Below are 25946 nucleotides of genomic sequence, written 5' to 3'. Positions count from 1 at the left end.
AACTCTAGAATATAATGGAATAGTAGAAAGAATGAATAGATCCATCATGGAATGTGCAAGAATATTATTGTATAAAAAGAATATTGCACCAAAGTATAAGAGAGAAGTAATCAACACAATAGTTCACACATTGAACCAAGTTCAATTGGAGAAAGGTACAAACAAAATACGTTATGAAATATGGTATGGATATAAGCCTAATGTTGGTTATCTAAGAGTATTTGAAAGAAAATTTTATATCTTAAAAGAGGTAAGAAAAGGAAAGCTTGATGTAAAGAGTGATGAAGGAATATTCTTAGGGTACTCAAATAAAAACAAGACATACAAATGTCTAAATCTTTCTACTCACAAAGTCATAGAAATTGCACATGTGGAAATTGATGAGTTTGCTAAAAGAAGTGAAGTAAAGAGCATAAAAGAGCCTAAGGATTAGAAGGTTTCTATACTATAAAGAACCAAACTTTACCTCAAAAAGTTGAATCCAATCAGCAACCAAGTACATCTAGCAACACACTAGTAGTTTAGCAAGATCAATCAAAGGAACCTAAAAAACAAGAGGAAATACTTATAGAACCAAGCAAACCAAGTTATGAGAAAAGAAACAAAGATACAAGGCTTGAAAGATATGTTAGAAGGTATCATTCACCTAACCAAATAATTGGATCAGAAACATATGACATATTGACAAGGAACAAACTAAAAGATACATGTTTACTTAGTGAAGTTGAACCTATATTTGTAAAAGATGCTTTAGAAGATGAGAATTGGATAGAAGAAAAGAATAAAGAGATTAAGAAAATAGAAAAGACTAAAACTTGGTCTCTTGTAAGTAAAAGAAACAAAGAAAAACTTGTTTGTAAATGTTATGCTGAAGAAGAAGGTATCAATTATGGTAAAACATTTTCCCCTATTGCAAAACTTGAAGGATTAAGAACACTTCTAGTATATGTAGCACAAAAGGGATTCAAAATATATCAGATGGATGTCAAATCAGCTTTCTTGAATGGGGTCTTAAGGAAGTAGTATACATTGATGAGCTTGAAGGTTTCATAGATCCAAGTCAAAGAGGCACGGTATGTAAAATTCATAGAGTCCTATATGGTTTAAAGAAATCTGCTAGAGCATGTTATGAAAGACTTCATGGATACCTAGTAAAAATTGGTTTTGAAAAGACAAAAAATAACAACAATTTTTTTATTAAGGAAGGACCTTAGGACATAATATTGCTTGCAAAAATATTTGTGGATAATATCTTATTTACAGGACATGACAATTTATGAAAATCATTTTATGAAGAAATGAGGAAAGAATTTGATATGTCCATTTTTGGTGAAATCAAATTCTTTGTGGGTCTGCAAGTTAATCAGATGAGAGATGCGGATATATTTATCACTCAATCAAACTACATTAGGGAAACATTGAAAGTATTTGGAATGGAAGATTGCAAACTAGGTGGTACACCTGTGTCTATTGGACATAAGCCCTCAAAGGATGATGATTCAAAGGAGGTTAACCAAAATTCTTATAGATAAATGATTGGGAAACTTTAGTATGTGGTTCACATAGACCTAATATTGCATTGATAGTTGGCATAGTTGCAAGATTCTCTATTAATCCTAAAGAAAATAGCATGATGGCAGTCAAAAGAATCTTAAGATATCTAAAAGGAACTAAGGATTATGGGTTATGGTACAAGAAAGGAGAAAAACTTGAATTAAGAGCCTTCACTGATGTGGATTGGGTAAGAATCATTGATGACAAAAAAACAACTAGTGGAGGAGCATTCTTTATTGGAAAGAGGCTAGTTTCCTAGACAAGTAAGAAGTAAAATTGTATTTCTCAATCTATAGAAGACAAAAAAATATGTTGTTGTAGCAATCAATTGTTCTAACATAATGTGGATCAAGCAATTGATGTCAAGAATGAAGAAATAAATCAAAGAACTAGTAGTTATCTATTGTGATACCACAAGTGCAATCAATATATCCAAAAATCCAGTGATGCACTCTAAGACAAAACAAATTGCAATCAAATATCATTTCCTAAGGGAATTGGTTCAAGACAAAGAGATGGGATTGGAGTATGTGAACACCAAGGAGTAGATAGCTAACATATTCACCAAGCCATTACCTAAGGAAGCTTTTTGTATCTAAGAGGTAAGCTAAGGGACATTCCCTTATCTGATGCTTACTAGAGTATAGATTAGTCATGCATCAACCAAGTTGTATTGAAGATTTATCAAGTTGATGCAAGATTTTCATAGCTCATTGCATATGAATCACTACATTAGGTACATTAAATAAATTCTTTAGAATTTTATGTCAAAGAGGGAGAGATTTATTTGATGTAATCTCCAAGAAAATAATCAAAGAAAGATGGAGACAAGAGCAAGAGGGAGAGTTGATTTAGATAGAGTCTGAAGTTAAGATGTTAGGGGGAGAATCTTAGAGGGAGTTCTCATAGATGATGAATTAGAATCAAACTAAGGATATTTTCTCCAAAGCTTTATTTTCTTAATGATATATTGTGTTTCTATAAATGCCAAAGAGGTAGATTTCTGAAAATAATTATTCAATTATATATTATCATTAATGTTACACAAATTTTACACTCTAACCAAGCACGACTAGTGATAATCGAGCTCAATCAAGCACCAAGGAAGATTCCAATGTCAATTGAGCAGAAGTTGGTGTTAATTAAGTTGGGCCAGGTCATCAAAGGAAGTTAAGTGTTAACCAAGCTTGTTCAGTGTGCAAAGTAGAAGTTAATGTTAACTGAGTCAGGTCAGTCAATAAAGGAAGTTTTGTATTAACCAAGTGTTCAGTCTAGTGTTAGCCAACTAAAAGAATATTTCTTTTGATAATTATTTGGTTAATACAAGCTAATTAAATGAATTTTAATAAATGTTTTGAAAGGGTTTACAAGCTGAATTTTCCTATCTTATATAAGAAAGTTCAAGTTGTGAGGATTAGCATGAGTAAGGAAGTTTAAATAAAAGAAATGAATATGTGAGTGAAGACAAGGTAGAGCATAAAGTGTGAAGGATAAGTTGCAAGGAAACATATGATCATGAAGGTCTAGAGGTGTAGCTAGAATAATGATCTAAATTTGTAAAATCAATTGCTTCATCAATCAGGTCAAACCACTATTGCTTTCTAACCATTTCAGTAGTAAATAAATCTCTTAACAAAGTTGACTTAACAACCATTTTGTAAATCCTCTAACAAGGTAGTATTTCTTGATTGAAGTTTTTAAAGACCTCTAACAAGGAAATTGCTAACAAGGAAATTCAAATCCTCTAATAGGGTCACACTTATCCATGTGTTTTTTAGTCTTTAATAGGTTTGGATCCTAACAAGGCTAACTTCAGAAGAGTGAAAAATTGTAACTAGTTGCATTGGTGCTTTTTACCAAATTGAGTTTCCACATCAAATCTTGGTGTCTCATGTGTACATGTTATTTTCTTAATGCTTTATATTTGCGAAACTAATTTAATAAAGGTTAATACAAATTAATGTCTTAAATATTTCTTCATAATCAAGTTGCAATAAATATCTAGTTATAACTTAGCAGTGCAACTATTTGATTTGAGGAGCAAAAGTCTATGTTGACATCTAAGGGACTTGGATATATTTTTGTAGTTTTTAATTCACCCCTCCCCTCTTAGTAACTCCTCTTAAATTTCTAACATTACTCAAATTAGTGAAATATAAATCCATTCCAATTTGAATACCTTAGGAAATGCTAGGAAATGAGTAAGCCCTTTCTTAGCAATAATCTTATTTTTGTCTTTCAAGATTTCATTATCACATAGTTTTTCAGAAGTAGTTTGTAAGTCATAGTTTCCAATCTCTACAACCTTTTAGATGTAACATGATCAAACATTGTAAACCATCAAGACTATATGTGGAATCAATGATAGGGCACTAGGTGCATCTCTAGTCATCACAATGTTAGGATCTGTTGTGAATTTGGGTGGACATTGGTCATTCCTCACAATCTGTGTGTTTCTTTCCTTCAAAATCTCTTTCCTAGATAAAGATGTAGTGGATATCATTTAAAAACTAAGGTTTACATAACTTTACTTGAACAATTTCAAAATCAACTTAACTTAGCACCCAAAATCTTACTTAATTAGTTCTTCAAATCTTGTCGATGGCCTGTTATGATTCACTCATTCTTTTGCTAAAATTTCCCATGTGAACTGAAATGACTTAGTAAATGAAAATGAACTTAAAAATTGTATATTAACTTTAATTTATCAAATTAGATCTACAATAGGTGTTTCATCCTAAATTAGGTGCATTACAACTATCTCAATCTTCGCATAGAAAACATGTTCACACTTTTTTCCTTCAATACTCAGTCTTCATTACTTAGCTCAGTGAATGCCATTTATTTTGACAAACACATCATCATGACTATTCTAAGATTTTGGTCCATATTTAAATCCTTAATCAATACTGATAGTATTACTGGTGCTAGACATTCAATAGTTTAATTGATTTCATTGTCGAATACTTCTCTTGAATTTGAACTAGTGCATCTTGATCTATGCTAATATGGACTTCTAATCACATCTCTTATCAGAAATTGGTGTGTAATATATCATTCAAGAATATATTTCCTTGCATACATCCTTTTCTTAGTTGGATGTAGTGTTATCACCTGATCCATTAGATTGGGTGATCTTAGCTTTGCTTGATCTACTACCTCTAGCTTCTACTTGATTTTTCTAAGTTAGGTTTATCTCCTTCTTTGTTTGTTCCATGTCAAATTTGTATTTACCTTTCTTGTGTTCATTTCTTTGTGTTGGTGCTCAATTCTTGCAGTTCTCACTAACATGTCCAACCTTGTTATAACTAAAGCAAACTAAGCTTCCATTTAACCATTTCTTGTAATTTCCTCTTAAATGTGTCCTAATAAAATTTTATTAAATGTGACCATACTCTCCACAATAATGAAAACTATACCATGTGTTATAATCCCAATTATAAGAGTTACCTGATTAGGTGCATGTTCTTGCTTCTTAGATGTTTGGTTGGATTTTGCATTTGATTTACATTCTTGAGCTCTATTCCCATATTTTTGACAAATGTTGCAATGTCCTTCAAATATAGGAGTAGTGGGTGTATCACTTGCCTTTGATCTTCTCATGTGCTTGGTGTCCTTGCTTCTTGTAGTTAAAAGAAATTACTAGTAAACTTAGGTTTAGGATTTTTCTTACCATTCTTACTTCTGCAAATGTTTGTGGTGTCTCCTACTTTTCCATAATGATGACATGTAGGTTTACATTTAGATTTTGCATTTCTTTTCTCTCTACTCTTGGATGACTCTCCTTCTTTTGTAGATGAAGTGCTCTTGATATGTCCTAGACCAAAAGCATCACTAGATGACCTTAGTTATCTCATCTATTCTTCAAAGTACCTGATAGGTTCACTTGGCTTATTCATTATTTCCAGAAGTTCTTTCTCAGATGTTAACTCATTCCTTAGTTGGTCACTTTGTGATTTCATATTTGTAATCTCTATCATTTCTATTCAGCTTTTGATTTGCAAGTTACATTTGATTCATCATATCAAGTTGATTATTTGTAATCTTACGCTCATTAGATGACCTTTCTTTAAGTTTCATATTTCTTCTTCTGTTCAATCACTTTACTCAATGTTACTAATTGGATTTCATTTTCTCTCTTCAATCCTTTGACTTCTTCATTCAAAATGTTGTTCTTCTCCAACATGTCTACTATTGTTGCATCACTTTCACTAGAATTACCACTGTTAAGAATTCTTTTGGTATCTACTTATTTATAAAGTGTATAATTATGCTAAATGACCACATCTTTCCTTTTCTTTAAGTATTTTCTTAGATCTCCTCTTTTGATGCTTCAAGTTGTTGTGGTATGATTTGGTTGTCAATCATTTGATTCTCAAAAATATTTCCCAATTTGTACACATCCATCTCCAAGATCCAAACTCTCAAGAAGCTAAAATTCTTTTAACATAATTATGTCTTGATACCAATTATTCAAAGTCTTATTAAGAAGCAAGATAATGAGAGGTGGGGGAGTGAGTTGTGATCTATAAAAAAATTCTCTTCTTGAACAAAATAAATAATTAACTGCATTCACTTGTAACCCATATCAAATCTAGATCATATACCATATAATCATGAAATATAAAACTAAAATGAATCTAAATATGCATGACATGCATCACCTTGAAAATGTAAATGCATGACAATTTTTTTTTGGGAACCTAGAAACCCTTCAAGGTGAAGGTTAAACTAGGGTGGGGATAACACCCAAAAATCTACAGTGCTACAAAAAAAAGTTTTCCTATTAGGGCTACAATTTTTATTGCTTATGATGATATACTTTATGAGGAGTTTTCTTGGTTAAAATCATTACAATACTATTAATTCTACCTTGATTAAAGGATTTAAAATTACAATGAAGTAAGCACTATGTTAGGAGGATTAACTAGGTTTGTTAAAACCACTTTGTTACAATATTTGCCCTAATACACTAGTTATAATTGCTTAGCACCCAATCCTTTGATTTTCACTCATGAAGCTCATTATAGATCTTCTCTCTTCAATGTCTAAATCTAATCTCCTTTTTTAATTTTCTATGTTATGCCCTTCACTACTAGGTTGCTATGTTTGATCTCTCTATCAAACTTAGTCTTCCTTCCTCTATCCTTGGCTTTTTCTACATTCACCATCTTCCTTCACATTCATGATGATTTAGGGTTTGATCCCTTCTTAAATATACAATTACAGGAGGTTTCAAATCATAATTAACAGTCCAGAATTCATTCTTTGTCACTTTGTCCTTCTATTTTTCTAATTTGTTACTCTTCCTTTCTAGAGATTGATGTTCTCTAACAAAATGCATAATTATCTCCTTAACTATCTCTATAATCAAAACTATATTGTAGAATTCATCAAAAATTATTACATAAGTTTTTGTGCCATTACAAACAAATATGCCAAAATTGGTTTACTCAACAATTGAATCTCCTAACGATCGGTCATAACTAACATTTATGTTTCCCCTTGACTTCTATAGGCTCAAATTGTACTGAATCACTCAACATAAATTAAATTTGCATCACTTGGTCTCCATATTTTTTAGTCGATATATGTTGTGACTCTGTCTCCACTGGAGTGCTTAGCAACCTTTGACTTCTTTGACATATATTAAAATATAAACAAGTTCATGTAGCTTGACCTTCTTTAGATGGCTCAATAATAGTGATGACTAACTAAAATTACCTAGGGAATGACTAAGTGTGAGACACTTATAGGAAAAGAGGCTTAGAGATCAAAAAATATTTCATCTAGAAATGAAATACATTCTTAACAATTTAAAAATTGATGCTATGTCATTTTGGATGATATAGTTGAGTGTAACTTTAATTCCTTTAAATCAGTTCTATTCATTGTCAAATGGTACAAGCTACAATTAAATCAAAATGATCCTGATAGACCTATTATTAAACATGATAATGGATTTAAAATTACTAATTCAAGGTCATTTGAGCCAATTGGAGATGAGACCTATGTTTTTCCAAGCGAATGAGAGTAAGTGTTGTAATTTTGCATTCCACATAAATTGAGTTGGTCATTTGTTGTTAGACACAATCCAAGAGGAAAGTTGGTGAAGTATAATTTGATGGAAGAAGAAGAAGATGATAATGCTAGTGATAATGGGGATGGTGGTGGTGATGATGATCATGATCATGATCATCATCATGCAGGTAACAAAAAAGAAGAAGATGATGATGATAGTGATGATAGTGGTGGTGGTGGTCATCATGATGATAATGATGATGGTCATGTTGGTTTTTGTGATGATGATGATGATGATGATGATGATTATTATGATGATGATGATGATTAAGATGGTCATGATGATGAGATGGATGAAGAAGATGATCAATGATATGATTGATGAAATCTAAGAAGTGTGATCAATGAAATGTTTGAGGTATTGATTTATTCATAGAATTTTATTTGACTTATATTTTTTTATAATTAATTAATTATGTGTTGAACTCTAATGGCATGGTATATAATTATATCATTGTGTTAAATTATAATCATAATAACAGAGGTGATTTATGATACACATATTTCAAATGTTTTTCATATATCTAATGTATATATTTTGTGCATGATTGTAACCCTTTGTGCATACAAGAAAATGACTACAAACATCATCACCCCATTTTTAATGATCTTGCTTAGTAGCACACATAAAGTAGAGGTAATGAATTAAAGAATATAAAATGATCATGATGAATGTGTATTGTTCATGTTATCCTCTATGTTGATCATATATATCATGTAATATTTGGCTAACTTAAGGTAAATGAATTACATATGCTGTAAATTTAACCCCTTTTGACTAGGATTTTGTTGGACTAACCACCAACCTTCCCCTTTAAGATTCATGACATGGCTTAACTACCTTTTGTGTTCTATAATTCTAGTATTTGTATCAAGCATTAATAGGTCAATCTTTTGGTGCAATGACAACTCTGGCTTGTAAAAAGTGGTATCAGAGCTTGGTCATAGGTTCAAATCTCCTTGGGTAATGTTGAGGGGAGAATTATTGGACTAACCATTAGCCTTCCCCTTTGAGATTCATGAAATGGATTAACTGCCTCTTGTTTTCTAAAGTCTAGTGGTTGTATCGGGCATTAACAGGTCAATCTTTTGGTGCAATGGTAACTCTAGCTTGTAATAAATCCTGCATAGTGATATGGATCGACATGTACATGTCAATACACCCTATAGAAACATTTTACTATTTTCTTTCCTTCTCTATACCATCAACATTAACTTTAGGCTAGCTTCATCAACATTACTCTTATTTAGAAAAATATAGAGATCATTACCAACTATATGTTAATCTTAGATTGGTTTTGACATATGAGTGACAATACACTTAAGTCATTTACAAGATAGAACTTAGTTCATGCTGAACAATTTATGTATGTTGAGCATATGTTGTCAGCTATTGTATGCCAAGTGAGATATTCAGTATGTGTTGAGTAACTAGTAAGTGTTGAGTCACTTAAGTGCTAAGCAGATAGTTGATGCCAAGTGATTCAAATGTTGATTGATCAATGGATGCCAAGTAATTTAGAGGTTGAGTTACAAAATTGAAGATATAGTGGATGTTGAGCATTAGAGACTTCAAGTGCCAAGTAAAATGGTCTTGGACATAGTTTTTTGTAATGGCACAAACTTCTATGTAAACTATTTTTGAGTTGACTTAAGGATTGTTTTGCAATTCTAGATGATAAGATTGAATCTATATTGAGGATCCCTATGCAATACATGAAACCAATTAGTTAAAGGGATGGATTAAGTGAAAAAATAGGCAAATCACAATCATTGATTCATATATAATCCTAAGTCACCTAGGTCTTCTTAAGGAAGGCAAACCCTAAAACATTGTATGAGCGAAGAGAGAAGTTCACATGTGCAGATAGAGAATTCACGATGGCTAAGGAGTTGTGAATCAAGTTATACATTGTAGAACCATTTAGAGGAGAATAGAAGAAAGGAGATAGAGGATAAAAGTGACAAATCTAATTAGAGAGGATCATGGATACATGAAAAGAGGTGATATTTATCTAGTAGCAAAGTGTTAATCACAGGATCATTGTTGAGATATTCTAACATGTGAATCAGTTAAATCTCTTAATAGAGTGGTCCTAACATGTTGTTATAAATCCTTTAACATGATACTTAATTTATTGTAAGTTTAAGTCCTTTAATTAGGAACACTCCTAATAAGGTGTTGAAATCCTTTACTAGGGTAAGATCTAACAATCTTGTAAGTATTTAACATGAAAAACCTTTCATAGGGTAGATCATAGTTTATGATCAAACATTGTAACCTAAATTGGATATACTTTACAACTGTAGTAGCGAATAGTTGTGGGTGTCATCCCCACCCCAGTTTTACCTTCTCATTGGAGGGTTTCTTGGTAACCAAATATCTTGTGTCATATAGGTGTTGAATGTTTTTTTGATTTCATGCTATGGATGAACACGTTTAGTTTGGAATTTTAGTTTACATGAAAATTGTGAGATGGATGTGTGGTGAATGATTTTATGGTTAACATTTTGAAGGATTGATTCACCCCAACCCCCCTTAGAGTTTAGTTTCCCTATTTTACTTCCAACAATTGGTATCAAAGCCTTGTTCTTTGGAAAGGAAAGCTTTGAAACTTTGAGAAAGGATCTTGAATATGGAAGTCCAAAAGTTGGGAAAGACTATTAAGAATTAGAAGATTGAAATACAATTTTCCCTATATTAGTTGAATGAAGCAAGAGATGATTTGAAGCACTCATTAAAGAGAAGGAAAGAGATAGCTATTGAGGAGAATGACACACATTACCAAGGGGAAGACACTACTAAACTATTTGTTGATGGAAACTCAAGTGAATTTGATGTAGCAATTGCAAATTTGATGGAAAAGAATGGTGCCCTAATTGAATAGGTCAAAAATCTTAAGATATAACAAGAAGTCCAATCAGTATTGGTATGTGAGGTGACTGAGAAAAAAAGGAAAGATGAGGAAGAAAAAGTCATGATTGGAGATGACAAAAGGTTATTAACCAATAGACTAAAAGATAAGACATCTTCAGTGAATAGGATTACCCATATGCAATTGGAAATAATGAATCAAATGATGATCACCATTCATGAATTGAATGAAAAGGATATTGAGATCACAACCCTAAAGTTGTAGAATGAACAACTAAGAAATGATCTGAAAAAAGAAAAAGAATTTTCTGATAGTTTCAACAAAACTAATGAAACCATCAAGTACTTTGAGAAACTAATGAGATCTCCTAGATCTAACATTGATACTATTGGATTGGGTTACACTAGTTAATGTAGGGAGGTTGGGAGTAACTAAGGCCAATTGGAATACTTAGCTACCCAAACCACCTTGTGAGAGTTAAAACCATGGAAAAAAACACAAAAGAGAACAACATCATAGAGAGAAAGGACAATATTATTTATTGATTCATGAAAATGTCATCATACATGCCTAGCTATAAGGCCTTCTGGGTTACAGCCAGATACAAAATACATTCAACTCCAAGATCCCACTTCAAGTTTGGATTTCCATCCTCTTTCTATCAACCTCCATCATAATACACTAAAAATTGTCATTAAGGCTCTACCCAAGACCCCTACTTATACTAATCTAAGCCATAAGTTATCCTAGAATGTTGAAAACTAAAATAAATACTTGAAGAGCCACAAGTTGGCCTATAATATAAATTAAATGTCTAGAAATCGATATCTAAGAAGAATCATGACATATCCTAGCCCTGATTGAATTAGAACTTTCAATTCAAACTAAGGGTAGTACTTAAGGTCCTCTACAACCACTTTAAGGAGAAAATACTGATTCACTAAGGATAATTGTGCATCTATCCTAAAATTCATGTACAAAAACCTATCGAACAAAAATGTCATAAGTCAATACTCTAGGAGAATTGCCATATCTCCCAACTTATAACGAATTAGGACTTGTGCCTTGAAAAAAAGGAATTACTCTAGGCCCTCTTTAATCCATAAAATTTTCATACTCTCATTCATTGTGAAAAATTAGTTACACAACTTGCAACAAGCACCTAGGAACTAAAAAACACAATTCCAACAAGAAGGTAAAAAAATCTAAAAACTAAAAGCAAGTAGGATAGCAATGCAACCTAGGATGCTCCTACATTAGACAACCAATGTTGGAATAAATAATTCTCCTAAATTATCGAGGTGTTGCAAGGAGATCCATGAAGCATCTTCCATAGGTTTGTTCTTCCACTTCACCAAATATTCATAATAATATTTTCCCCTTGTGCTCTTACCAACTCTCTGATCCAATATCTATTCAACTTCTTCAATTTACTTCTTAGGATAATCCTCTAATACAAAAAATTCATCATCTGACTCATATACTCGTATAAATTAGCAACATCAAATATAGGGTATATATCCATGTCATCAGGTAACCCAATTTCATAAGTGTTTCCACTGTCAAACTTCTTTAGGATCTTACAAGGTCCAAACTTCTTCATCCTCAACTTACTGTATGTTCTAATAGTAAATCTTCCTTTCTTCAAATGAACATCACCTCATCACCAACTTGAAAATCATAATGTCTTCTAGACTGATCAGAATTCTCATTATCCTTTAGATTACATTGTTTTATCCTTAACTTCACTTCCTTATGAAAAGACTCCATCAAACTAGAAAATTCTTTACCTGCAACACTTCTCTTCTATTCACTAGCAACATTCCTCAAATTTGATACTCCTCTAGGCTACATTCTAGTAACAATCTCAAAAGGTGTCTTCCATGCACTCTATTCACAAAATTATTATATGCAAATTCAACTTGTGCCAATACCATCTCCCAATTACTTGGCTTATTCCCAGCTAAACATCTCAATAAATTACCCAAGCTTCTATTCACAACCTTTTTCTATCCATCTATCTATGGATGGAATGTAGAACTAAACTTCAACTCAGTACCCATCTTCTTCCACAAAGTCTTCCAAAAATAACCAACAAACTTACTATCTCCATAAGAAATAAATCTTCTTGGTAAAAGAAAACTTCAGCGACATGCTCAACATCTGATGTCTTCTTACATGATATAAAATGAGCCATTTTAGAAAAAATTTCCACTACAAAAAATATGGAATTATACCCCTTCACTATCTTAGGTAATCCAAGAACAAAATCTATACTAATGTCACTCCAAGGTTTCTCAGGAATAGTAATAAGTGTATACAAACCAATATTTTGACTCACTTCTTTTGAAACTTGACAAAATCCACAACTCTTTACAAATTTTTGAACATTATTATATATTTGTGGCCAATAATACTTCTCCTTTAGCAAACTTAATGTCTTATCAATTCCAAAATGTCCAGCCAATCCACCACTATGCTTTTCCTTACTCAAATTCAACCTCGTAGAACTTCTAAGAATACACAACTGAATACCTTTAAACAACATAACTTCTTGAATGCAATACTCATCATACTTACTTATGTGATCTATCAAGTTTGGTGCTCTACACTCTCTCCATGCCTCTAAAAAATTAGGATTAGCATCATACAACTCTTTCATTTCATCAAAATCAAGAACTTCAACCTTCATTTTAGTCAACAAAGAATGTCTTCTACTCAATGCATCAGCCACTCTATTAGTAACTCCACTCTTGTGCTTAGTGACAAATGTGAAACTATGTAAGTACTCAACCCACTTCATATGTCTCTAATTCAATTTATTTTGACTTCCCAAGTATTGTAAAGCTTTATGATCAGTATACAACACAAAATCCTTAGGAATCAAATAATGTCTCCACTTCTTCAATACTTGCACAATAGCATAAAATTCTTGATCATAAACAAAATACTTCCTTTTAGGATCATTGAAATTTTCACTAAAGAAAGCAATACATTTACCTTCTTGGCTTAAAAAAATCCTATTGCATTACCACTTGCATCACATTCAACTTGAAATACCTTATTGAAATCAGGTAAAGCCAATACATGTCATTCATCAACCTTTTGTTTCAAAGTCTCAAAACTTTTATTAGCTCCATGTGTCCACTTGAGTTCCTTTTTATCTCCCCTCATTGTCTTAGTCATATAATTACAAACATAACTAAAATTTATTATGAACTTTTTGTAGAAACTAGCCAAACTATGAAATGATCTTACCTCACCCACATTCTTAGGTGTAGGCCACTCCAAAATTGCTTTAACTTTCTCAAGATACATCTTCAATCCATCTGCTGAAATCACAAATCCCAAATACACAATCTCCTCTTGCATAGAAGAACATTTTTTTAGATTAATTAGCAACTTTTCCTCTTTCAACCTATGCAATACTTGTCTAATATGCTCAAGATGTCATTCCTTGGTCTTACTAAATATTAGAATGTCATTCAAATAAACAATCACAAACTTACCCAAGAATCTTTTCAAAACATCATTCATCAACCTCATGAAAGTACTATGCGCACTAATTAAATAAAAAAGCATAACCAACAATTCATACAAACTATCTTTTGTCTTGAAAGTAGTCTTCCATTCATCACCTTCTCTGATTATGATCTGATGATAGCCACTCTTCAAATCAATCTTGGTAAAATACTTTGCTCCACTCAAACAATCCATTATATCATCCATCCTTGGCATAGGAAACCTATATTTTACCATGATTTTGTTAATAGCTCTGGAATCAATACACATTCTCCATTCTCCATTCTTTTTAGATGCTAATACAATAGGTACAACACATAGACTCAAATTTTCTCTGATGAATCCTTTCTGCAACAACTTATGCACTTTTTTGTTAAGTTCCTCATTCTCTATAGGTGTCAATCTGTATGGTGCTTTGTTCAGAAAACTAACTCTAGAAATCATATCCATACAATGACTTATACTTCTCATTGGAGGTAAACCATCAAGTATATCCTTAGAAACAATATCTTTATACTTATTCCACAATTCTATAATTTCTTTTGGTACTCGACTACCATTTATGTTGTTACTCAATCATTACCAACTTCTACTAGTCGATCATTACTACCAACACTCTGTCCTCTAGGAACTATAGCAAAGCAAAATTGATTCTTCTTTACTTCCTTTTCAAATTCCTTCCCATTAACCATGAAAACTTTTATTGTAGTACAAATGACCTCATCTGGACTTTCAATCAAAGGCAACAATATTTGTTTATTCCCATTTACCCAAAGAGTATATTGATTCAATCTTCCATCATGGACAACATAGCTATCATATTGCCAAGGTCTACCCAACAAAATATGACAAAAATCCATGGGCATAATATCACACAAAACTTCATCAAAGTAATGTTCAATTTTGAACTTCGTAGTACATTTCTCACTTACCAATATCTTATGTTCATGTTTGATCCATTAAACATGATAAGGTTTGTGATGTTTTAGCCTCTGCAACTACAACTTTGTAACCAACTCTTTTGATGCCAAATTTGTTAAACTTCCGCTATCAATGATTACCTTGTAGCATTCTCTAGCCATCTTACATCTAGTCTTGAAAAGACTTCTTCTAAGGACAAGTTCCTCACTTATTAGATAAGGTTCTTCTCACCATCAAATTTTCTCCAGCCTCAGGTCCACTTGGTGAACTCTTAATGTCTTATTGAATCACAACATTTCTATTATTTTTTCCACTTTTAGAATATCTACATTCAAAAGATCTATGTCCTTTTTTACCACATTTGAAATAATTACCATGGAAACCACCTCTGAGATAAGAATTACATCTTCCTCGATAAGATTCAGTACCTCCTCAGTATGAACTACAACCTTTCCACTCAGTCTTGTCTTTTTCATCATTATTCCATCCAAATTTTCCTTTATCATGCATACAACTATCAAATCTACCACCTTCTCCATAAGATCTACCTTTCTTTCTCTAAAATCTACCACCTCTACTTCTTTGTATTTGTTCATGCTTCTTTGTCAAGATCTCCTTAACTTTTAATGCATATTGATATGATTCTTCCATAGTTTCTAACTTCACAAAATTTATTTCATCTTGAATTCTAGATCTCAATCCATTTATGTACCTTGCAATTTTCTCAACATCATCATCCACATGTCTAGATCTGATGTCCAATCTGTAGAATTCCTTGGTATACTTTTTCATAGTCATGTCCTTTTGTCTCAAATTTTTCATCTTTCTCAACAAGCTAACTTGGTAATTAGTAGGAAGATTTTTTTTTTTATCTTGTTCACCATCTTCTACCGAGTTTTGATCTTCTTGTTTCCTCTCCTTTGTCTATTAGTGTTTAAATGTTCCCACCATAGTGAAGCATGACCTTTCAACCTAGTAACTACAATCTTCACCCTCTTATTATTAGGACTATTTTCATACTCAAAGAACTTCTCCATATCTGAGATACAATCTAACACACCATTGGTATCTAATTTTCCATCAGAAGGGACAACTTCTACAACAGGCTTTGAATGTGGCCTAGAAAATACTCTCAGCAATCTTTCCTCATCTTGATCTTCTTCAGGTTTTGGATTATGGTTTGGTGCTACTGCTTCATCATCACTTACATCATCAAGATGTGCTCCTCCCCTCTAGGCTATCTCTGCAACATCTAATCTGGTTGCAATTTTTCTCAATTGATCCAATATAGCATTATCAACATTTTCTCTACCAAAAATCATCTTTACAAATTAGGTTTCTATGATTGTAACCCTTTGCAAGTTATAGGTGAAATCTATAGATCTACAATGATTAACTAAAGCCAATTAGCACACTCAACTACCCAAACCATCATGTGAGAGTTAACACAACAAAAGCAAAGACAAAAGAGAACAGCACCAGAGAGAGAGAGAGAGAGAGAGAGAGAGAGAGAGAGAGAGAGAGAGAGAGAGAGAGAGAGAGAGAGAGAGAGAGAGAGAGAGAGAGAGAGAGAGGACAATATTCTTTATTATTCATGAAAATATCATCATATGTACCCAACTATAAGGCCTTCTAAGTTACAACCAAATACAAAATATATTCAACTCCAAGATCCTACTTCAAGTTTAGATTTCCATCCTCCTATCAACCTCTATCAAAATTTTCTAAAAATTGTCATTAATACTTTACCCAAGACCCCTAATTATCCTAATCTAAGCCATATATCAGTCTAGAATTCTAAAAACTAAAATTAAATACATGAAGAGCCACAAGTCAACCTGCAATAGAAATTAAATGTTCAGAAATTTATATCTGAGAAAAATTGTGATATCTCCTAGTCCCAATTAAATTAGAACTTGTGCTACAAACTGAGGGTATTAAATTAGGTCCCATAAAACCCCTTAAAGGCTTGAAGTATGATTCACCAAGGATAAGTGTGCATCCATCATAAAATTCAAGCACAACAACCTATCACAAAAAAATGGCATAATTGATTCTCTAGGAGAATTGCCATATCTCCCAACTTATAATGAATTAAGATTTGTGCCTTTGTTAAAAGAAATTACTCTAGGCCCTCTTTAATACTTGAAATTCACATTATCTCATTAATTGTGAAAAAATATTTATATAGCCTACAATAGACACGTAGGAACTAGAAAAACATAGTTCCAACAACATGGTAAAAACAGCTCAAAACTAAAAACTTGCAGGATAGTAGTACAACCCAAGATGCTCCTACATCACCAGTAATGAAGAAGGATAATCATTTAAAATTTGTGAACAAAGAAGAAAAAAATGTAATAACTACAAACCTACTTGTCATAATTGTAGAAAGATAGGTCATACAACAAATGTTTGTAGGAGCAACAATGCAAATCATCTTCTTGGAACCCTAAGAAGCAACTCATTGGTAACCACCATAAGTGCAACAATCAAGGACATAAAGAACATGAATGAAAGACCAAGAAAAGAATCAAACAAAGATTTGAATTTTACTACTACAACTGTAAGAATTATGGACATAGAGCATATAAGTGCAGATCCAAGCCCAATTGGTCATCAAAAAAGCAAGCTAAGGTAAACCGTACTAACAAATCCTACAATTGGGATTACAACACAAGGTATAGTTGTCACTATTGTCAAGAGTATCAACATGTTTCTGAAAATTTCATTATAACACATTTCAAAAGTGAATACAGTAGATGATGAAGTCAAACTACATGTTTTAGCTATTTGAAGACTAGTGACATCAATAGATTTTGTCTAACAAGCTCAAAAGCAGTTAGTAGTGAATTCAATAAAGGAAATGGAAAGGTTGATGTTGAAGAAGTCAAAGTGTAGATGAAAAAGATATGGAAGAAAAAGGAAGATTGTAGCACATTAAGTTTAGATGGGATCACTTAATCCAATAGATCAGGTGATCACACCATCCCCAACTAGCCAATAAAGAGGTATGTGTGGGACTGATATTTCAAAGTTCAATTATACATTAGTTCCAAGGATTTAGTATTGAAAATATCATATATGAATGAAGTAAGATGCATTATTGGTTATAAATTAGAATAAATCTATAAGTTTTCATATTGTTTCTGAGCATGAAAAATTTCATTGTAGTTGTCAAGTGAATATTTAGTTGTTGTTGAGCTATCAAAGGTGATAGTGTTGGTAGAGCTCAATGTGGTTCCCGAGCATGGTAGGTATTGAGCTTACAGTTGTGTAAGCACTGGGCATTTATTGTGAAGTTTTAAGGGCTATGGTAATTTTTTGACTCATTTGCAATCATTCAAGATTGAAGAGAGCACAAAGAGTATAACCCAAATTAGAGAAATTGATTCAAGCATTTGCGTACTGAATTCAACTACTACTCACCACTAAATTTCATTTTTTCAAGGTATTTATCATGTGCTAAGCTATGTTGTTTGAATTTATGCAAACCCTAGATATTTTTAATGGCATCTAGTTGTTTTGCTACTATGGTTAAGAAAGGAAAAGAAGTTTTAAATGTACAGTTGGTTAGTAATGAGAGTAAACAACCACATTTTTGGAAAATTCCTAGTATTGCATACAAAGGAGACTCATCTAGTGTGTTATCTATGATACCACCATGAGTTTTAATGATACAAGATATAGGGTGTTGCTACACTTGTAAGGTAGGTAGTATAGGAAACATGGAAATCAGAGACTTATATGTAAAATTTTGTAAAGATAGAGTGCTAAAAGAGGGGGGGAAATTATAGAGAGAAAAGGGTTAACCCATGCCCTAGATTTTCCTAATGTATTCAAGACAAAGTGGATTAAGATAGTTCTCGATAGAATATATGACAACTCTGTATGGTCAGAAGATGAACCTATCAAGATCACAAAGAGGATTATTCAAAGATTAATATGGTATTGTACCTTAGATAGAACATAGACTATTAGGAGTGATACAAAAGATGAAATTGAGAAGAATATAGGGGCATTATGGAACAAGAGAGGGATGACCATAGATATAATCACTAATCTCCTAATGACATTTGTAGTTAGAGTAATTACACATCAGTTCTTTTGATCCAGTAGATTTAATAGTGTACCATGTATAGCTATGAATTTAGGCTATAAGCTAGTAAAGAAGGACCATTCTTATGACCTTGTCGAGTTACAACTCAAATAGTTATCAAAAAACTTGGAAGCCATAAGAAAGACAAAAAGTACACAATGCAAATTTGGTTCAATACTTGTTTGTATATTTTTCTATGTTTAGAACATTTCTCTCTCATTTGGAAAAGTTGCTTGGAAGACCAATAGATCTATTGCAGTAGAGATTGGAGAATACATAGAGAAACTTCAAGATAATTTTGAGACTATAATGACAAGTTATTTTGAAGACTTCAAGAAGTCAATGAAACAAAGACCGAGAATACCAGTATCAGTAATAGAGAAACATTCTGATGATGTTTATTTTCTAGTTGATGCTGGTTTCACTTATGTTTATGTTGTTGTTCCAAGGGTTAGGTGGCTTAGACCATTTCCTTGTGAAATTAATGTGGATGAGGCATCTATAGCCATCACTACTTTACTAGGAGAGGAAGTAGATAAGAAGGCCATAGTATTTGGAAAATATGATGTAGCCAAGTCTAAAATTATAATCAACTTGGAGACAGCTTCTGTGATGAGAGAAGAACAAAATTGTATAAAAGCTCAAGGAACAATTTGATAAAGAGGTAAAAGGAGATCAAGAAGAAGAGGAAAATGAAGAAGATACACCTACCCAAAAACCACTTTCTCTCACACAAGGTCAAGGTGAGGACCAAGAAGAAGAAGAAGAAAATTTTAATGAAAGTGTTGAGGGAGAAGAAGCCAATAAAGCACCTATTTCTATCAAAAAGATAAAGAGAAAAGCAAAGAAACTAGTAGCAATCGAAGAAAGTTGTGAAGCCTTCACAACAAAAGCCTACAATTCCTGTCACCAACGCTAGCACAAGAGCTACTATTAAGAAGACTTAAGAAGTTGAGAAGCCTAAAGGCAAGAGAGCTAGAATAGCTACCAAGGAAGATGAACCTAAGTAGAGGCAAAGGAGGAAATATATAGCTTCAACTGAATTAGATGAGGAGAGGACCAAGTCAAATGATAGTAGTCAATTTCAAGTAGTAAGCAATAGCCCCTCTTTTGATTTGGACAACTTGTATGATAATATCAAAATTAATGTTGATTTATTAGGGTTCACAAATGTTGAGTTTGACAAAATTGGTAAAATAGAAATGAATAAGGTTGAAGAATCTATGTATAAAATAATGACCACATTCAAGAATACCCCTATCAAGCTTGCCAACTCTTTACCCAAAAGTCTATATGACAGAGTTGAGCAACGATGCCAATTTAGTTTAAATACTGAAAGGAATATTAGGGAGATGACTCTTGCTAGAGTAATACCTAAATTAGATAAGTCATATATGACTAAAGCCATTAATAAGTATAACGGGAGATTTTCTCTAAAATATAGAGCCTTCAACATTTTATAGAAAAACATTGAGGAGGTTTTCAAAAAGAGCACCCAGATATGGAAGTTTATCTATGGATTATAGATAGAGCAAGCACCTATGAAAGTAGCTAAAGACAAAGTTGAATAGGAGATAGTTGAGATAACATAGGATGAATCTATAAGGAAAGGACATGAGGAAGGCACTGTGAAAGAAGAAGATATAAAGGCTATAGCTAAGGAAGAGCAACAACAAGATCATAATGTAGTAGAGGTACATATGTCGAGTTCTAGTCCCCCTCACATGGACAAAGAAGATCAATAAGAAGAAATAGTAAAGATCAAGGATGTCTCTGACAACACCACTCAGAACTTCATTCTCTTAATAGAGGAGGATATGAAGAAGATACTGGTTGATTCCACCACCAAGGAAAAATTATGTAGCCATCCTATATTGGTGAGTGTGGATGAGATTGAGAAGGTAAAATTGGCATCTACAAGGGAGAAAACTCAAGAATTATCTATTGTCCCCCCATAATCTATAGAAGATCAATTTTCAATACCTATCGTATCATATTAAATGAAGGATACAATGTCATCACATGTCAACATATTGGTGCAAATTTTTTTAGTACATGTAGTTTCAATAGTTGAGAAAGATGGGACACTAGTCCAAATAGGTTAGGAAACTAGTCGTACACCTACAACACAAGCATAAGGTGATATAGAGATCATATAAAAGGAGAAGGATAGGACTGAATGTTCGTTCTTGGATACAAAACTAGAGGAACTAATATCAATTCAAACACTGATTACCCTACCAGATATTGCTACTCCTATTCCTAGTCAAGTACTTCATAGGCCAAGTGTAGAAACTACACTATTGTACTCATCAAGGCCTAGTCCTTGTAAATATAAGGTTGATGAGGTTACATCTTATGGTGATATCAACTTAGATGAGGTGATTGAACTACCAAAGTTTTCTCTTACGTCAATCACCATAGAGAAAATGAAATATTGCAGGATACTCTAGCCAAAAAGAAACGAGCACTACATGACATCAAGGAAATATTTCTTAATGTATTTAGCCTACCTGCATGTGATGAAGAAAATGCAATCATTGAGTATTTGGAAAAGATAGTGGAGAAGATAAATGATGAAGACCTAGACATAAATTTCAAATTACTAGAATCGTTTGAGAATAATTTTCATGCCAAGGTAACTGAAAAGATATCTAGTTTCATTGTACTAAGTTAGGTTGAGTTAGCAACCAAAATTGATGGTGTGATATCTAGTGTCATTGTACTAAGTTAGGTTAAGTTAGCAACCAAAATTGATGGTGTGAAGAATGTCTTAGAGTACATTTTCTCTCTTTACATCAAGTTGTGTGATGTACCTTTTTTCACACAAGAAGTGCAGAGACACATTGACCACTTGGAGGGTGATGTGAAGTCAATACGTAAAATCCTACACCGATCTCTTGGTCAAAGTCAATCTCATTTTAGAACTTTTCTTTCTACACAAGGTCAATTAGTAGCTTTATAAGCTCAAGATGCCAACATTTAGGCTACATTGATTAACATCTAGTCCATGTTGACCCCTTACATGAAGGTACTACACAAGGAACTAGCTTTTGTAGAAATATTGATGAAGAAAGATCCCCATCTTTCTACTCATGAAGGCCTATTTAACCTTGTCGCCAAGTTCTCTATTCAAATCAAATCTCTAGAAGTAGTGTGTGACAACTAGGATGCAACACTAAAGATCATAATGGAGGTCCATAAGTCATTCTTGGTCAAAAATACTATTCATGTACTACCCATGACATAAGTGTCAAAAAGGGGGAGAATGAGGTAAAATGAAGAGAATGAATTTTGGGGAGAATGAATTTTGACTGATATAAAAGAGAATGAGAAAAAGTTTTGGGGGAGATCAAACAAAGGGGGAGTCAATACATAAATAAAGCTAATATAGTAGTACAAAAAATCTACTCAGCAGGAGTATTCAAATTTAGAAAAGGACAATTAACTCAGGGGGAGTTATAATTTTTTCAAGTATGCCTATTAAGTCACAAGTTTTGCAAAATTTTAAAGTATTGAAATTCTGTAAGTTGAGTTCTAAATAGAGATTATTAGATTTATCCTCATAAGATAAGGTTATTCATACATGACCAAGCATTTTTCCACTCATGTCAAAGGGGGAGATTGTTAATATTAGATTGGTTTTGACATATGAATGACAATACACTTAAATCATTTGCAAGATAGAACTTAGTTCATGTCAAACAAGTAATATATGCCGAGCATAAGTTGTTAGACAGTGTATGTTGAGTGAGATATTCAGTATGTGCTGAGTAACTAGTAAGTGTCGAGCATAGAGTTGATTCCAAGTGATCAATGGATGCTAAGTCATTCAAAGGCTGAGTTACAACATTGAAGATATAGTGGATGTCGAGCATCAAAGACTTCGAGTGCCAAGTAAAATAGTCTTGGAAATAGTTGTTTGTAATGTCACAAACTTCTATGTGAACTATTTTTTAGTCGACTTAAGGATTGTTTTACAATTCTAGATGATAAGATCAAATCTATATTGAGGATCCCTATGCAGTATATGTAGCCAATCAGTTAAAGAGATGGATTAAGCAAAAAAATGGGTGAATCACAATTATTGATTCATACCTAACCCTAAGTCACCTAGGTCTTCTTAAGGAAGGAAAATCCTAAAATATTGTATGTGTGAAGAGAGAAGTTCACATATGCAGATAGATAATACATGGTGGCTGAGTTGTGAATCAAGTTATACATCATAGAACCAATTAGAGGAGAATAGAGGAAATGAGTTATAGGAAAAAGGTGACAAATCTAATCAAAGAGGATCAAGGATACATGAAAAGAGGTGATCTATTATCTAGAAACAAAGTGCTAACTGCAAGATCATTACTAAGACATTCTGACAGGTGAATTAGTTAAATCTCTTAACAGAGTAGTCCTAATAGGTTGTTGTAAACCCTTTAATAGGGTGCTTACTTCATTGCAAGTTTAAGTCCTTTAATAAGACACACTTTTAATAGGGTGTTAAAATCCTTTAATAGAGTAAGATCTAACAATCTTGTAAGCCTTTAACAAGGCAGACCTTTCATAGGGTAAATCATAGTTTATGATCAAACATTATAACCTTCATTGGATACAGTTTACAACTACAGTAGTCAAGATTTTTGGGTGTCATCCCCACCCCAGTTCTACCTTTTCATTGGAGGGTTTCTAGGTAACCAAATATCTTGTGTCATATATGTGTTGAATATTTATTTGATATCATGCTATAGATGAACATGTTTAGTATGGTATTTTAGTTTACATGGAAATTGTGAGATGGATGTGTGGTGAATGATTATATAGTTAAAATTTTGAAGGACTGATTTAGCCACAATTCCATCTACCTTTGCATGCACTAGAGGGGCCACCCTGCTGCCCCACCATTGAACTAGGGGCATGTGTAGTATAGAATATGGAAATGCCTATCAAGATAATGGATCTACCATAGAATATGAGGGGGTGGGAAAGGCAGGAGAACACCCTACTATCTATAAGGTGGGAGGGAACTATAGTTTTATGGTTAGCAATTTGTCATCTAACAAAAGAGAGGCCCCCTAGGTCATGAGTCATGAGATCAATGAAACAACTTCATCGCTTCTGATATAGATTGAGTCATTAGCCCCCCATCCACCCACTCCAGAGTCTACTTTCCCTATTGTTCTTCCAACACTATATGTCTCATTTGATGGACTAGATGTACTACCAAACAGGTATTTGTTAGATCTTTCTTCCTCGAGTGAGGAAAATGTAAGAATAGAAGACAAATGTGAGACATGTATTAGGTCTAAAATAGGGAGATCAACTAGAGGTCAAAATATTAGAGTAAAATTCAATAAAAGAATGCAAATTTTCCTTACTAAAGGGGAGCCATGTTCTTATGATGATGAGACCAAAGGTGACATGAAGGCCTTGAAGTACACACATCTTCAAAAGAATGGTTACCCAAGGAACTATGTCCAATTAAGACTAATTTTTGTGTTAATGAGAGGATATAACACATAACTCCATCTTCACAACATGGTTTGGGTCTATTTCCATGGATGGCATAAAGTTTGATTATAATAAAATTGAATTGATGGAGTATGTAGGACCTTATTACAATTACAATAATTGGATATGGATTTTGCAATATAAAAAAAGTATGTGTAGGTATGCATTATCAACAAATTATATGTGATGCAAATAAAATAATCAAGGTAAATACCTCTCTATGTACATTGATGGAAGGCCAAAAGAAAGAGGGAATATTGCAAGCTTTATAAATAGCACATGACCTAGGTCAACTACTAAGTGACCCAATTGCATATTTGAGGTGTGTGAGGGAAACCTTGTTTTTGTATGTGCAATAAAATCAATATGTGTAGTGGATGAGATACTAATAGATTACAATTTGAATCACATAGATACAAAAAAATTCACCATCATGGGACTGGTGAATATATATATATATATATATATATATATAACACTAAAATCAATTACCTCCAATTAATGACTCCAATACATGATCTAGAATTTTATTAATAAGTTTTTTTGTAGTCTATTGCTTTCATTTCACAAATGTTATTATATTTGATCTTTTTCATAGGGTGACATGGATCCATCACATAGTAGAGATGGGGATTTTCCTCCCACACCTTCTTCAATGAAGATAAACCTTAATAAGTGTAATAGTACAAATTAGATAGAAATAAAATATCATATTATTCTATGAACCATGTTAAATCTTTATGTCTTTTCTATGTGATTTATTATTTTCTAATATTTTTTATATTTACATGTAATTATTATTTCTATCTCATTAATCCTTTCATAAATTATCCATAAGGATGATTAATTAATATAATTAAATTCATAAATATAATTAAACAAATATATCTCATAAAAATATAATTTTTACCTTCCTCTTTTCTTGGTCCATGTGGCTCTATACTTGGTTGACCCTTCAAATAATTATTCACACTAGATCATGTCAACTCTATATTTAGTTTATAACATTATTCCTTTTCTATTTAGAAGGAAAAGATAAAATTCATTTTTTTGTTTATTCTTTTCCAAGAGTCGGAACCTTCTATAATAACAATCTTTTGAAAAGTCACAATACTTCATAATTGAAATCCTTTAGAAAAGTCCCAATACTTTATAATTAAATTATTTTTGAAAAGTCACAACTATTCATAATTATGACCCTTTCAAAGATTCACATCCTTTCAATATCATTGATACCTTTTAAGAAAGTCACTTCCTTATTTTCTTCATATTACTTTCCTCTTTTATTTCTTCTTTTTGAACTCCTATCTTCTCCTCTTCTTTTTTTCCTTCTCTCTAAAATTAATTGTCCTCCCTTTTATATCTCAATTTCAAGGAGTTGTGTCTCTTAG

Source organism: Cupressus sempervirens, chromosome 2 (genome assembly GCF_028749045.1).
Source record: "Cupressus sempervirens isolate cs-2001-9-10 chromosome 2, ASM2874904v1, whole genome shotgun sequence".
NCBI classification, from domain to species: domain Eukaryota; kingdom Viridiplantae; phylum Streptophyta; class Pinopsida; order Cupressales; family Cupressaceae; genus Cupressus; species Cupressus sempervirens.
This window is presented reverse-complemented; position numbering follows the sequence as displayed.